A 13,715-nucleotide genomic window follows, 5' to 3' on the forward strand; every position below is an offset into this window, starting at 1 on the left:
AAAAAAATCAATATTTTGTACTTTTTGCTATAATAAATATCCCCCAAAGATATATAAAAAAAATGTTGTTTCCTCCGTTTAGGGTGATACGTATTCTTCTACATATTTTTGGTAAAAAAATCGCAATAAGCGTTTATTGATTGGATTGCGCAAAAGTAATAGCGTCTACAAAATAGGGGATAGTTTCATAGCATTTTTATTAATATTTTTTTTACTACGAATGGCGGCGATCAGCAATTTTTATCGTGACTATGACATTATGGCGGATACATCGGACACTTTTGACACATTTTTGGGACCATTGTCATTGATACAGCGATCAGTGCTATAAAAATGCACTGATTACTGTGAAAATGGCAGTGAAGGGGTTAACCTCTATGGGGTGCTGTAGGGGTTAAGTGTGCCCTAGTGTTTGATTCTTACTGTAGGGGGCGTGGCTGGGCGTGTGAGGTCACTGATCGTCGTTCCCTATGACAGGGAACAGACGATCACTGACAAGCCACTAGGAAGAATCAAAAGAGGAAGGGGGAGGGGAAAACCAAGGACAGGGAAGAATGGGGAAAGGTTTGTTTACACTTACCTCTTCCCATTCTTCAGCTCTGTGACCCGATCGCGGGACAACAAGAGCGATCAAATCTGCGGGTCCCACGGGCTTGGTCAAGGAGCTTCGGACTGGGTCGGTAGCGCAGAGTCTTGTGCCCAGCCGTGCCATTCTGCTGACGTATATCGGCGTGCGGCGGTCCTCAAGTGGTTAATGAGTCCCTCGGTCAACCCCAAGTAAAGGATTTTACAATGAGTATAAAATTTTTATTTTCTGAACCAGGAAACAGATTTATAACCTACCTGTCATAAAATTGTTTATCAAAAGAGGAACCATACAAAATTAGGTACAGCAGTACACACATATAGGGCCAGATCCACGAAGCAGTTACGCTGGCGAATCTATTGATACGCCGCGTAACTGCTAGGTTGCTCCGGCGTATCTTTGTTTTGTATCCACAAAACAAGATACGCCTGAAGCTGGGCTCGATCCGACTGGTGTACGTCTTAGTACGCCGTCAGATCTAAGGTGCATATTTATGCTGGCCGCTAGGTGGCGCTTCAGTCGATTTCCGCGTCGAGTATGCAAATTAGCTAGATACGCGAATCCACAAACTTATGTCCGGCCGGTGCATTTTTTTACGTCGTTTCCATTAGGCTTTTTCAGCGTAAAGTTACCCCTGCTATATGAGGCGTACTCAATGTTAAGTATGGACGTCGTTCCCGCGTCGAATTTTGAAAATTTTACATCGTTTGCGCAAGTCGTTCGCGAATAGGGCTTTGCGTAGAATTACGTTCACGTCGAAAGCATTGGCTTGTTGCAGGTTAATTTGGAACATGCGCACTGGGATACCCCCACGGACGGCGCATGCGCCGTAAAAAAAAAACGTAATTTACGTCGGGTCAAGACGTATTAACATAAAACACGCCCCCATCTCATCCATTTGAATTGCGCGCCCTTACGCCGACAAAGTTACACTACGCCGCCGTAACTTACGCCGCAAATTCTTTCAGGATAAGGAAAATACGCTGTAAGTTACGGCGGCGTAGTGTATCAGAGATACGCTACGCCGGACGGGACCATGCGCCAGGCTACGTGGATCTGGCCCATAGTATTTATTTAAAATTATTTAGTAGGTTTCTAAGAATTATTTTCTAAAGACTTTATTTGTATGAGATTTGCAAACTAGACACTGTGGCTCTGTTCTGCAAACATATAATTAAAAAACCCAATCAAATTTAAATACATCCCAGGTGTACAAAAACAAAACACAAAGGCTCTGCCAAGTCCAACAATGTTGTTCCTTTAGAAAGCATTTCCTCTTCCAGCATACTGCAGAGAAGAACCCTTGCTTTCTGTGTGAAAGCGCTGTTTTATTTTTTGCAGAGATTCAACATATCCCCTGCTGAGTCAAAGCTGGACCTCTGCAGAGAGACTTCTGCTTCCACGCAGAGAATGAGGAGGTTCCTACGTTACAGCTTGCTGGCAGGGGCATGCTTGTCTACTTAGGCTGTGGCTTTCTAAAGGAAACAATAAGTGAAACTTTGTACATCTGTTGTTTTGATACATCTTGAATGTAGGTAATTTAAACTGAAAGTTCAGTTGAGTTTAAGGCTCCATGCACACTGAAGCTGATAAACTGCAGTTAATTGGTGTTTTGGCTTTTTTTTTTAAAGCCCATAAACTGAACTCTATGTTAGCCTATGTGCCCATGCACACCTGGGCGTTTTTTTGTGTTAATGAGCTTTGGAGTTTATTGGCTTTTTTCTGAACGCCCGAAATTTGCGTTCAAAGTGCATTTTTTTTTGCGGGAAAAAACGCTGAAAAACATTTAAAAACGCTCAAAAACGCCGGTGCTAGCGTTTTTTTGCATTTTTTAATCCATTGAAAAAAAAAGTAAAAAAAAAAAAAGCTACACTGAAAAACGCAGATTAAAGCTATTGCAAAAACGCTAAAAAACTTTGAAAGGCTCCCTGCAAAGCTACTGGCGTTTGTTTATAGCTTTTATCAGCTTCAGTGTGCATGGAGCCTAATGCCGCGTACAGACGGTCGTTTTTTGTGATGAAAAAAAACGACGTTTTAAATCATGAAATAAAACAACGTTTTTGAAACATCATTTTCAAAGACTATGTTGCCTACACACCATCGTATTTTCACAATGCTCTAGCAAAGCGAGGTTACGTTTCACCACTTTTTTCCATTGAAGCTCGCTTCATAACTAGCTTCTGGGCATGCGCGGGTGTAAAAACGTTGTTTTAAACGTCGTTTTTTGCTACACACGGTCAATTTCTGTGAAGTAAAAAACGACGTTTTGAAAAACGACACCAAAAATTCAAGCATGTTCAAATTTTTTGTTGTCGTTTTTTTGAAGACATAAAACGACGTTTTGCCCACACACTATCATTTTAAATGACGTTTTTTAAAACGTCGTTTTTTTTATCACAAAAAAAGACCGTCTGTATGCGGCATCAGGCTCCATGCACACTGAAGCTGATAAACTGCAGTTTATTGACATTTTGGCTTTTTTTTTTAAGCCTAGGTTCACACTGCTGCGAATTCAAAATCGCGGTAAAATGCGCGATTTTACCGCGATTTCGCGGTTGCGATTTTGCTGCGATTTCGGCCGCAATTTAATGTAAATCGCGGCCCGAAATCGCAAAAAAGTAGTACAGGAACTACTTTTTGAAATCGCAGATGCGGCGTCGCACTGATTAGGACAGTGCCATTGCCGACAATTGCCGCCGATTTGAGATGCGATTTGACATGTCAAATCGCATCTCAAATCGTTCCAAATCGTACCCAGTGTGAACCAGGGCTAAAAGCCCGTAAACTGAACTCTATGTTAGCCTATGTGCCCATGCACACCTGGGCGTTTTTTAGTGTTAATGAGCTTTGGAGTTTATTGGCTTTTTTCTGAACACCCAAAAACGCTTAAAAACGCTCAAAAACGCCAGTGCCAGCGTTTTTTTTGCGTTTTTAATCCATAAAAAAAAAGCTGATTAAAGCTATTGCAAAAACGCTAGAAAACTTTGAAAGGCTCCCTGCAAAGCTACTGGCGTTTTTTTATAGCTTTTATCAGCTTTAGTGTGCATGGGGCCTTAAATGAAAGTGGAGTAACAAAATCAGAAATCTGGGGTCTCTGAACATAATTGTGTACCTGGTAAAGGCCGTACTACATACATTGTATGGATCAGCCTTTCCTGGGAGCCCGGTGTGTTTTGCTATGACAGATCCCCTGCAGTCAGATTGAAGTGCAGCTTACTGTTGTCAGCGTTTGATTCATAGATTTTTCTTTAATGGACAAAGAATTTCCTTTTGCTTTGCCAAAGGCCAATTCTGAGAGAATCCCATAAAGCGGGGGGGATTTTTTTGTGGTAGGGTGGATGGTAGGAGTCTGCTGCATACAAATAGCATGACTTCAAAACTGAGCGTGTCTTAAAGGTGCCTAATCACATCATCTCTATAATGTTCCATGTTAATTCCTTGGCTGACTAAAGCTTTCTAAAATAAACCGCCACCTTGGAAGAGGGAATTTCCAGGGATCTTCTCATCTTTCCCTACAGAATGTAACATGTGATAACATCCAGCTCGCCCTTTCTTCTTAGAAACAGACAGATATCAGCCTTTTAAAATAAAACTCTAAAGTTTTAAAATCACGGTGCTCTAGGATTCTTGTTATTGTCATGGATTTTTCTGCCTCTTTTCACACGATGTGATATTAAGTTACTAATGTTGCATAGGCCTTTGTTTGAATACAGTGTGGAAAATAATTATTTGATCCCCTGCAGATTTGCCCACTTACAAAGAAATGAAGGGTCTATCATTTTTTTTTATCATAGATGTATTATAATGATTATAATATAATGATAATTCCGACAAGAAAACCGTGGAAAAAGTCAGATGGGGCCTACACACGGTCGGAATTTCTGACCAAAAGCTCACATCGAACTTTTCTTGTCGGAAATTCCGACACGTGCGTACGTGGCATAAATGACAAAGACAGAATATTAACCAAAAATACAGAAAAAAACACATGATGCAAATGTTATAAACTGATGCTGCGTACACACGATCATTTTTCAGCATGAAAAAAACATTGTTTTTTAAAAACGTCATTTAAAATGATCGTGTGTGGGCTTCACATCATTTTTCAGTTTCTGAAAAACGACAAAAAAAAAAAAATTCGAACATGCTGCTTTTTTTAACGTCGTTTTAAACAATGTCGTTTTTCGGGTTGTAAAAAATGATCGTGTGTGGGCTAAAACTACGGAAAAAAAACGCGCATGCTCAGAAGCAAGTTATGAGACGGGAGCGCTCGTTCTGGTAAAACTACCGTTCATAATGGAGTATAAGCACATTCATCACGCTGTAACAGACAGAAAAGCGCGAATCGTCATTTACTAACACGGAATCAGCTAAAGCAGCCCCAAGGGTGGCGTCATCCGCATGGAACTTCCCCTTTATAGTGCCGTTGTACATCACCTCGCTTTGCTAGATCATTTTTTTAAAAACAATGCTGTGTAGGCAACATCGTTTTAATGATGAAGTTGGGAAAACGTTGTTTTTTAGGCATGCTGAAAAACGACGTTTTTTTTCATGCTGAAAAATGATCGTGTGTGTACGCCGCATAAGGCCCCTTTCACACTGTCAGTCCAACCAAATCTGACCCTCCATTTACCTATAAGTAGTGGAAGATGTAAATGTACTTGTGTCCATTTACAAACGCTTACCTCCAATCCAATGCGCCAAAAAAAGAGAGTAGAGTGGGCTCTATAGAGCCGAGTGGGCTGCCATCCACCCGCTCCACCCTACATTGTGGCAGGCTGGACCAATATAAGCAATACAATAAGGTCGCTTTCACAAGGATGGACTGATCGGGTCTGCCTGTCAGTTTTTCAGGTGGACCAGATCGGACCATCCATTGCTCTCTATGGAGCGGTGGATCAACGGGCATGTGTCTGTTGACACCGGCTGACATCCTATCCAATCCTGTCTGCTAAAAACAGAAGCATGGGGACTCGTTCCCAATCCGTCTGGCAGATGAGCTTGGATGACAGTCGGATGGAAATTAACAGGCGGTCCGTTTCCATAGAGGACAGCGGGCTGTGTCCCGTGCTTACTCTAAATCAGCGGAGTAGACACAGACCTGTCATCCGCCTGATCAGTGGAGATCAGCGAAGAGATTCCCTGCTGGGAGCAGGTGAACTCCGCCAGTGTAAAAGGGGCCTAAGTACCATACCTGGGGCCAGATTCACGTAGGAGAGCGTATCTGTGTGCGGGCGTAGCGTGTCCTATTTACGCTACGCCTCCGCAACTTAGACAGGCAAGTGCAGTATTCACAAAGCACTTGCTCCGTAAATTTGCGGCGGCGTAGCGTAAATTGGCCGGCGTAAGCCCGCCTAATTCAAATGTGGAAGAGGTGGGCGTGTTTTATTAAAATGAGCCGTGACCCCATGCAAATGAAGCGCATGCTCAGTATCACGTCTAATTTACTCCCTAAGATACGCTGGTTCAATGCCTGTGACGTGAACGTAACCTACGCACATCCCCATTCACGTACGACTTACGTAAACGACGTAAAAAGATACGCTTGTTCCGACGTCCATACTTTGCATTGGCTGCGCATATAGCAGGGGTAACTTTACGCCGGACGTAAGCCTAACGTAAACGGCGTAGCGGGCGCAAGTACGTTCGTGAATCGGCGTATCTATCTAATTTACATATTCAACGCCCCTAGCGTCCAGCGTACATATGCACCCAAGATACGACGGTCGGTCGGCTGAATCCAGATTTCAGGCGTATCTACGTTCAAGAATACTGCGCATAGATACGACGGCGCATCTTCTAACTTACGCGGCGTATCAATAGAGCTGTACATGAATCTGGCCCACGGAGTTCAGAAAAAATAAAAACAATTGACCATCAATTAGTAATTTTTGTCACTTCTTTGTTACTCATTATATGGAGAACACCTTCTAGTCACCTTCTACCAGGAATGGTCACATTATTAACCGAAATGGTGCCATGTACTGTATGTTTGAGAGTTCAGAGTTCATACCGTTGCTCTATTTCAGCCATCATAACAGACAGTTGTTGAACCATATCTCTCAAAGCCTCCTTTGCGTTTTTAGGACATTTATAGTATAATTGAATTTTGGACGCACATGCGGCCTGTTTGCACCTATAAAACAGGTTTTTTCTCTTACCACGTCTTATGTGCACCTGATATAATGTCATTTCAGGCTTTTAATCTGTCAGGCTGTGTATGTGATGTAGGCATGCACTTGTGGTTTTCATTATATTGACTACATCTGTGCACTAAATTTAATAACTGTGTCTGGGCTAAGTTATGTAGAGTCACTCCAGTACACTCAATGCATTCACTAAAAATAAAATAAGTGCTTGTATTCTACCCAAATGAAGTGTTTTCATTATTGCAATTTGAGGTAAAATGAGGAAATAGAAAGAGGGGTCTATTTATTTTATTAAAATACTTTATTAGCACATAGCTATTCTTTTTTTGAAGTGCTATATAAAGTAATACTACATTATTCGGGATGGGCATTAATCAAATTTTTTGCTTGCGGCAGAGTATGTTACCATGACAATGGACATTCTCTGCACTGATGAAAATCTAGTTCCATTTGTAGATGAATAGCAAGACACATGTGGATGAAAAACTGATGGTGTCTGCAATCCTGTTTGTTTCGAGTCCAATAACTAGTGGTACCATTGGGGTAATGCGTAGTTGGAAATCACGCTAGGTACTTGGATATGTGGTTACCTTACCAGATGGAAAACCGTGCTTATCAACTCTATTAATGTCCAAGTATACTTTCATACAAAGTATTGTTACATCTATGTGCTTCACTCAAAGTCCCAAAACTTCCCATTGTCAAGTATTGTTATTGTGTTCTTGTCCCCTACCCCTTCAACCTTAAATAACCCACCCTCCACTGCCCCATGTTCATATTTAACAGGTAATTGCAGCTTTTCCCCAATTAAATGTTTACCCACTGCTGGCCTGAACCACCTTATTGCTGTCTGTGCCCTATGATTGTCTCCTATAGTGATGTGAAGGTCAACAAAAAGAACCAAGGAACCAAGGGCACCAAGGAAATTGGACCAGGAGTGTTGCTTTTACAGTGAACTTTATGGGATGATTTAACAGCAATGCAGAAGGAAGGGTTAATACAGTCTTCTATTACTTGTATATCTTTGTTGGGTAACTGTATAATGCAGCGGTTGACAAATTTGCTTGGAATCTAGGAGCCAGCTAAAAAAGTTAGGAGCCAGAAAACGTGCCCCGTCCCGACGAGCTTGCGCGCAGAAGCGAACACATACGTGAGCAGCGACCGCATATGTAAACGGTGTTCAAACCACATATGTGAGGTATCGCCACGATTGGTAGAGCGAGAGCAATAATTCTAGCCCTAGACCTCCTCTGTAACTCAAAACATGCAACCTGTAGAATTTTTTTAAACGTCGCCTATGGAGATTTTAAAGGGTAAAAGTTTGTCACAATTCCACGAGCGGACGTAATTTTGAAGCATGACATGTTGGGTATCAATTTACTCGGCGTAACATTATCTTTCATAATATAAAAAAAATGGGGATAACTTTACTGTTGTCTTATTTTTTAATTAAAAAAAGTGTAATTTTTTCCCAAAAAAGTGCGCTTGTAAGACCGCTGCGCAAATACGGCGTGACAAAGTATTGCAACGATCGCCATTTTATTCTCTAGGGTGTTAGGATAAAAAATATATATAATGTTTGGGGGTTCTAATTAGAGGGAAGAAGATGGCAGTGAAAATAGTGAAAAAAGTACATTAGAATTCCTTTTTCACTTGTAATACCAATGGCCACCACAAGATGGCGCCAGCTTACACATCTGGTGGTAATAACTTGTAGTACCAACGGGCGCCAGCTCACAACATTTTTTTTTTTTTTTTGCCCCCCTTCCAAGCAAAGTCGCCAGGACCCTATTTCTAGTCACCATGGCGACCTGGCGCCCGGGATTTGTCGAGCCCTGGTATAATGAGGGTTGGCCAACATGTGGCCAGCGGAGCCCTCTGATGTGGCCCGCGACCTCCTGCTCTGGGATGGAATAGAATAGAATACTGTTATTAAAGGTACGTTTATTACTAATATATAGGCATATCTGTCCTGTAGGCTGCTTTCAAACTGATCTGCAGGTGCAGAGCAGTGCACCTGAGAGTTACCTACACTGAGCCGTAGACGTCTATTACCTGCGAGTTTGGTGAGCTTTCTGAAAGTGCACCACACCTACAGGATATAATAGAAGTCTATGGCAAAGTGCAGCTAACCTGCAGCAGAGCCACAGGGGAAATGTGCTGCATGCGTGGTACGGGTAAACAACAGTACATCGGTGTCAAAGCAGCCGTAGGCCCCTTTCACACAGTCCAACCCAATCAGACCCTCCATTCACCTCTGAGGAGTGGCAGATGTAAAGGGACTTGTGTCTATTTACAAATGCTCTATAGAGTAGAGTGGGCTGCCATCCACCCGCTCTGCTCATTGTGGCCCGCCACCGGTTTACCAAGTCACTTAAGTGGCCCTCACTCTTCAAAAGGTTGGGCACCTGTTGGAAAAGTTTTCTATGTGCATTGTGTGACTATTTATAAAAATGTAAAATGGAGTCCAGTTTCTGTAATGGCTTCTAAGGACACGTTGCTATAGCTCTTCTAGTTCTATTGTTTGTTTTACTTCCTTAAATCAAACTTTGCTAAGAGTTGTAAAGAGACACTGTGATTGGCAATAAAGCTGTTTGCGTCATGAGCCACCAGTGGTCTTTAAGCCAATAGTACACTTTCTGTTGACCATATAAGAAGGTCATACACCTCGTGTCTGTATGGGACTTTTTGCTTTTTCACGTAGCATGTAGACTTCCATCCAGTTATACCGGTGTAACTGAAATAAAGCTATCTTGCTTCTGGAACACTTGAAGTTTGACTGATCACAGGGGAAGAATTATCCTATCAGCACCCCTGGTATAAAGTCCTTTGCTGGTTAACCCTAGCAGTCTCTTCCAACCTCTCCCCCACTCCTTCCCCACCACTAAACGGAAACACACCTAAGTTAAAATATATTGGAGTATCTATTCTATACCTTAATTCCAGGTGTCTTCTGGTCGGTCACAGTCTTTCTTCTCCTTTAGCATCAGCAGTGGGTTGTCCTCACCACTGCATAGAACAGTGTGATAGTTGTGCGCCGTTCTTTGCAGTACTGTAAGCCCAGGCTGTGTGAGGACACTAGCACAGGGGAAGTGATTGAATGATGCTGGGGGTAAATTGGACAAAGGCTCCAAATCCTCTTTGTCCTCCCTTTTGGACAAACCGCCTTGGCAGAAGTTGACCAAGCCAGCAGAAAAGTCTCCCTCAACATAAAGGTTTGCACCACCTATCCATCTGAAGGTGGGGTATCGACTTTTCTTCTTTGCAGATCCTTACATTTCTCACATTACAGACAAATTTGTGAGCTGATGGTTTGGGGTGTCTCTTCAGAAGGGGGATTTATTGCCTTCCATTGACATCAAGGATATGTACTGTTCTAATTAGCCCACTCCGCCAATGTTTGCTCTATTTCATTGTAGGGGGTAAACATTTTCAATTTGTAGCCCTTCTAGACAGCCTCACCTTGGCCCCTTGGGCTTTTACCTAAGGCATGCACTGGTTCTATCTATACCGACACAGTGTGGGATCTCCATCATGGGTTATCTGGACAACCTCTTGTTTCATTCTGGAACTCAACTTGGACATGAAAATACGCACTTTGGAGGAGTTCTGCTGTACATCAAAACTTCTTTGTATGGGCCTTATCCTGGATACTGAGTCAAGCGAAGGCGTTTCTTCTACCGGAAAAACATTTGAAACTCCCAAGTCTATGGTCCCCTATTGACTTCTCACAGATGGGCATTGATTACTTGCGTCTTTTGCGTCTGCCAGCTTGTACTTCTCAATGAACTACCACAACCCTGTTGAGCGCTTGGGTAGTTCATTGATGCTTCCTGCTAGTGCATAGGTATGAAACACAAGGCCCGCGGGCCGAATCCGGCCCTCCAGGCCATTTTATGTGGCCCTCGCACCTCCAGCTCTCCTCTGGACCCTTACTTTCTGCTTTTAAGCAATGCATCCAGTTTTTTCCCAGCAGCATAAGGAAAGGGGGGTGCACTGTGATGTAAGGGAGAGTGGGGGACTCGATTTCTGATGGTGGGGTGGATCTTGACATCTAATGTAAGGGGAAGGGGTGCGCTGGACCTCTAATCTTACAGATACAACCGGCCCTTTTGAGGGCGATCGCAATGCTGATGCAGCCCACGATGAAATTGAGTTTGACACCCTTGTGCTAGTGTGTAACTGCTTGGCCATACAATGTACTGCCAAACAGATTACACAGAGTCTGCAAGAGTCCTGCATAGCAGGACATGACAAATCGGAAACCTAACTGACACTTTTTGGGGACCAGGAACACTAATATAGTGATCAGTGCTAAAAAATATTCACTGTTACTGTACTAATGACACTGGCAGGGAGGGGCTTAACATCAGGGGCGATCAAAGGATTTAATGTGTTCCCTAGGAGTGATTGCTAACTGTGGGTGATGTGCTTTGACTGGGGGAATGTAAAGATTTGTGTTTCTGCTTAGCAAGAATAGCACATTCCACTCTTAGGCCCCGTACACACGACCGAACATGTCTGCTGAAACTGGTCCGCAGACCAGTTTCAGCGGACATGTTCGGTCGTCTGTACGTCCGACCGGACAATTTTCCGGCGGATCGGACAGGTTTCCAGCGGACAAATGTTTCTTAGCATGCTAGGAAACATGTCCGCTGGTAGCCTGTCCGTCGGACATGTTCGGTCGTCTGTACAGACTCACCGGACATGTCCGCTCGGCCGAAAGCAATCGCATGCGTCGAAGTGATTCGACGCATGCGCGGAAGCATTGACCTTCCAGGGCCACGCACGTCGCCGCGTCATCGTCACAGGCGCGGCCACGTCAACGCGTATCCTGTCCGTGGGGATTTTGGTTTGATGGTGTGTACAACCATCAGACCAAAATCCAGCAGCGGACATGTCCGATGAAAACGATCCGGCGGACCGTTTTCATCGGACAGTCCGTCCGTGTGTACGAGGCCTTACAGAATGACGGTCTGCCTTGTTTTTTATAAGCAGACCGCTGTTCTGCCTTTCTCACGAACGATTGGCAGGCACTGCTGGACTTGCTGATTGGACACAGCGGGAGTGGGTTGACGGCGGCGTGCCCACAAGCTCCAGACCAGGAGCGGTCAGATCACGCCATACCAGGTACTTGATCTGGTGCAGAGTGGCTGCTCTGCCGCAATAAATCAAAGGTTGGCGGTCGCTAATTGATTAATTATGTCAGAACCCAGAGTGTCAGAGGTGTTGGGGAGCTTGCAAGGTCAGGGCAACCAATGGGGACAAGCAACTAACAGTGGCCCTTGCACCCGCACCTCTGTTGTTCTGTCTGTTCCTATGATTTATTCTGCTTTATGACTAACTGAGTTGCCTCTAGAAGATAGGGAACTTGGCCAGCAGCAAGGACCACCTCTGGGCTGTGCTTTTGTTTTGGTGCCTAGCGTCTTACTCCTGTGGGTGGCCTCATTGAACACAGAGAAAAAGGATTTTAAAGTGAGCATAAAAAAAACTAGGACGGATTCTGTTGTCCTTACTTTCAGCAAACTGTTTCCAATGAAAGGAATAGTTCTGGTAAAGGCCGTTTTTTTGGCAGTGTATATATTTTTTTTCTTATAATTTGCACAAAACTGATGCATAAGTGGCAGGTTCTTTTTTTTTTTTCAGCCACCGGTAGATATTAGGGACCGGTGTTTATCACTTTCTACAATTATTCAGTATGTAGACAGTGTATGCTTATGAATGATCACATCATGCAAAGTCAGGAAACTGAAGTCAAAGGAACAATTTAAGTATCGTATAGCTGATAGTTTGGATTAAATTGCTTTATTACGAGCGATCGTTCTGCCAAAGTGCAAGCCACACAAAGCAATACAAATATTTTCAAGTAACATTAGATCAAAATGATCAAACTTTGCTGATTATATTTCTGAGCTATCTGTTGTTTGGGTTACATTGTCCGTTTGCCAAAAATGTAAAGTTAAAATCACACTGAATAGGGTTCCGGCTCATGCACAGTGTTGCATTGTTGGATACCTTTAGTAAACAGACCAAACTACCGAGTTGATTAAACATAATGGATGTTATCAATAATATGTTTTCATGGAGAGGAAGTTCTGTAGACAATAAAACGTTCACTTATAAAACTTCCCCAAAGGGACACAGATGGCAAAAAAATTTAAAAGAAATCTGAGGTTATAACCCTCCCTTACACTATCCCCCCCCCCCCCCCAAAAAAAAGTTTTGCCTATAGTTCTACTTGAAATCCTTTCCACTGTTACCATCATTTTCCACACTCACAAAGACTTATGCCGCGTACACACGATCATTTTTCGGCATGAAAAAAACGTTGGTCCAGATTCAGAAAGATCAGCGGATCTTTCTGCTGGCGTAACGTAACTCATTTACGTTACGCCGCCGCAAGTTTTTCAGGCAAGTGCTGTATTCACAAAGCACTTGCCTGTAAAGTTGCGGCGGTGTAGCGTAAATCCACCCGGCGGAATTCAAATTCGGCGGGTAGGGGGCGTATATCATTTAAATGATGCGCGTCCCCGTGCCGAACGAACTGCACATGCGCCGGCCGCGACTGAATCCCAGTGCGCATGCTCCAAAAGACGTTGGCAACTCGTCATGCTTTCGTCGTGAACATAAATTACGTCCAGCCGTATTCGCGAACGACTTACGCAAGCAACGTAAAAATTTCAAAACTCGGCGCGGGAACGACGGCCATACTTAACATTAGCTACCCCTCATATAGCAGGGGTAACTATACGCTGGAAAAAGCCGAACGCAAACGACCTAAAAAAAAAAATATGCCAAATACGGCGGAGGTCGAAGAGCAGATCTTTCCCTTTTGGGTGAAGTTCCACTTTCATCTCATGTGTGAAATGAAATAATTTTAAATCCAATGTCAATCCAATGTCAATCCAATTATCACATCGTATGGTAGATTCATCTTTAGACCCGGTTCACACAGGGGCGGCACGACTTTGGGAGCGACT

General features: G+C 43.4%; 1 protein-coding gene across 3 annotated transcripts in view; it reads left to right on the forward strand.

Annotated features, from left to right (window-relative positions):
- Positions 1 to 13,715, forward strand: part of PRKAR1B (protein kinase cAMP-dependent type I regulatory subunit beta) — a 347,158-nt gene that overhangs the window by 147,851 nt on the left and 185,592 nt on the right. The window lies entirely within an intron of this gene.

This window comes from Rana temporaria, chromosome 6 (assembly GCF_905171775.1).
Source record: "Rana temporaria chromosome 6, aRanTem1.1, whole genome shotgun sequence".
Taxonomy (NCBI): Eukaryota; Metazoa; Chordata; class Amphibia; order Anura; family Ranidae; genus Rana; species Rana temporaria.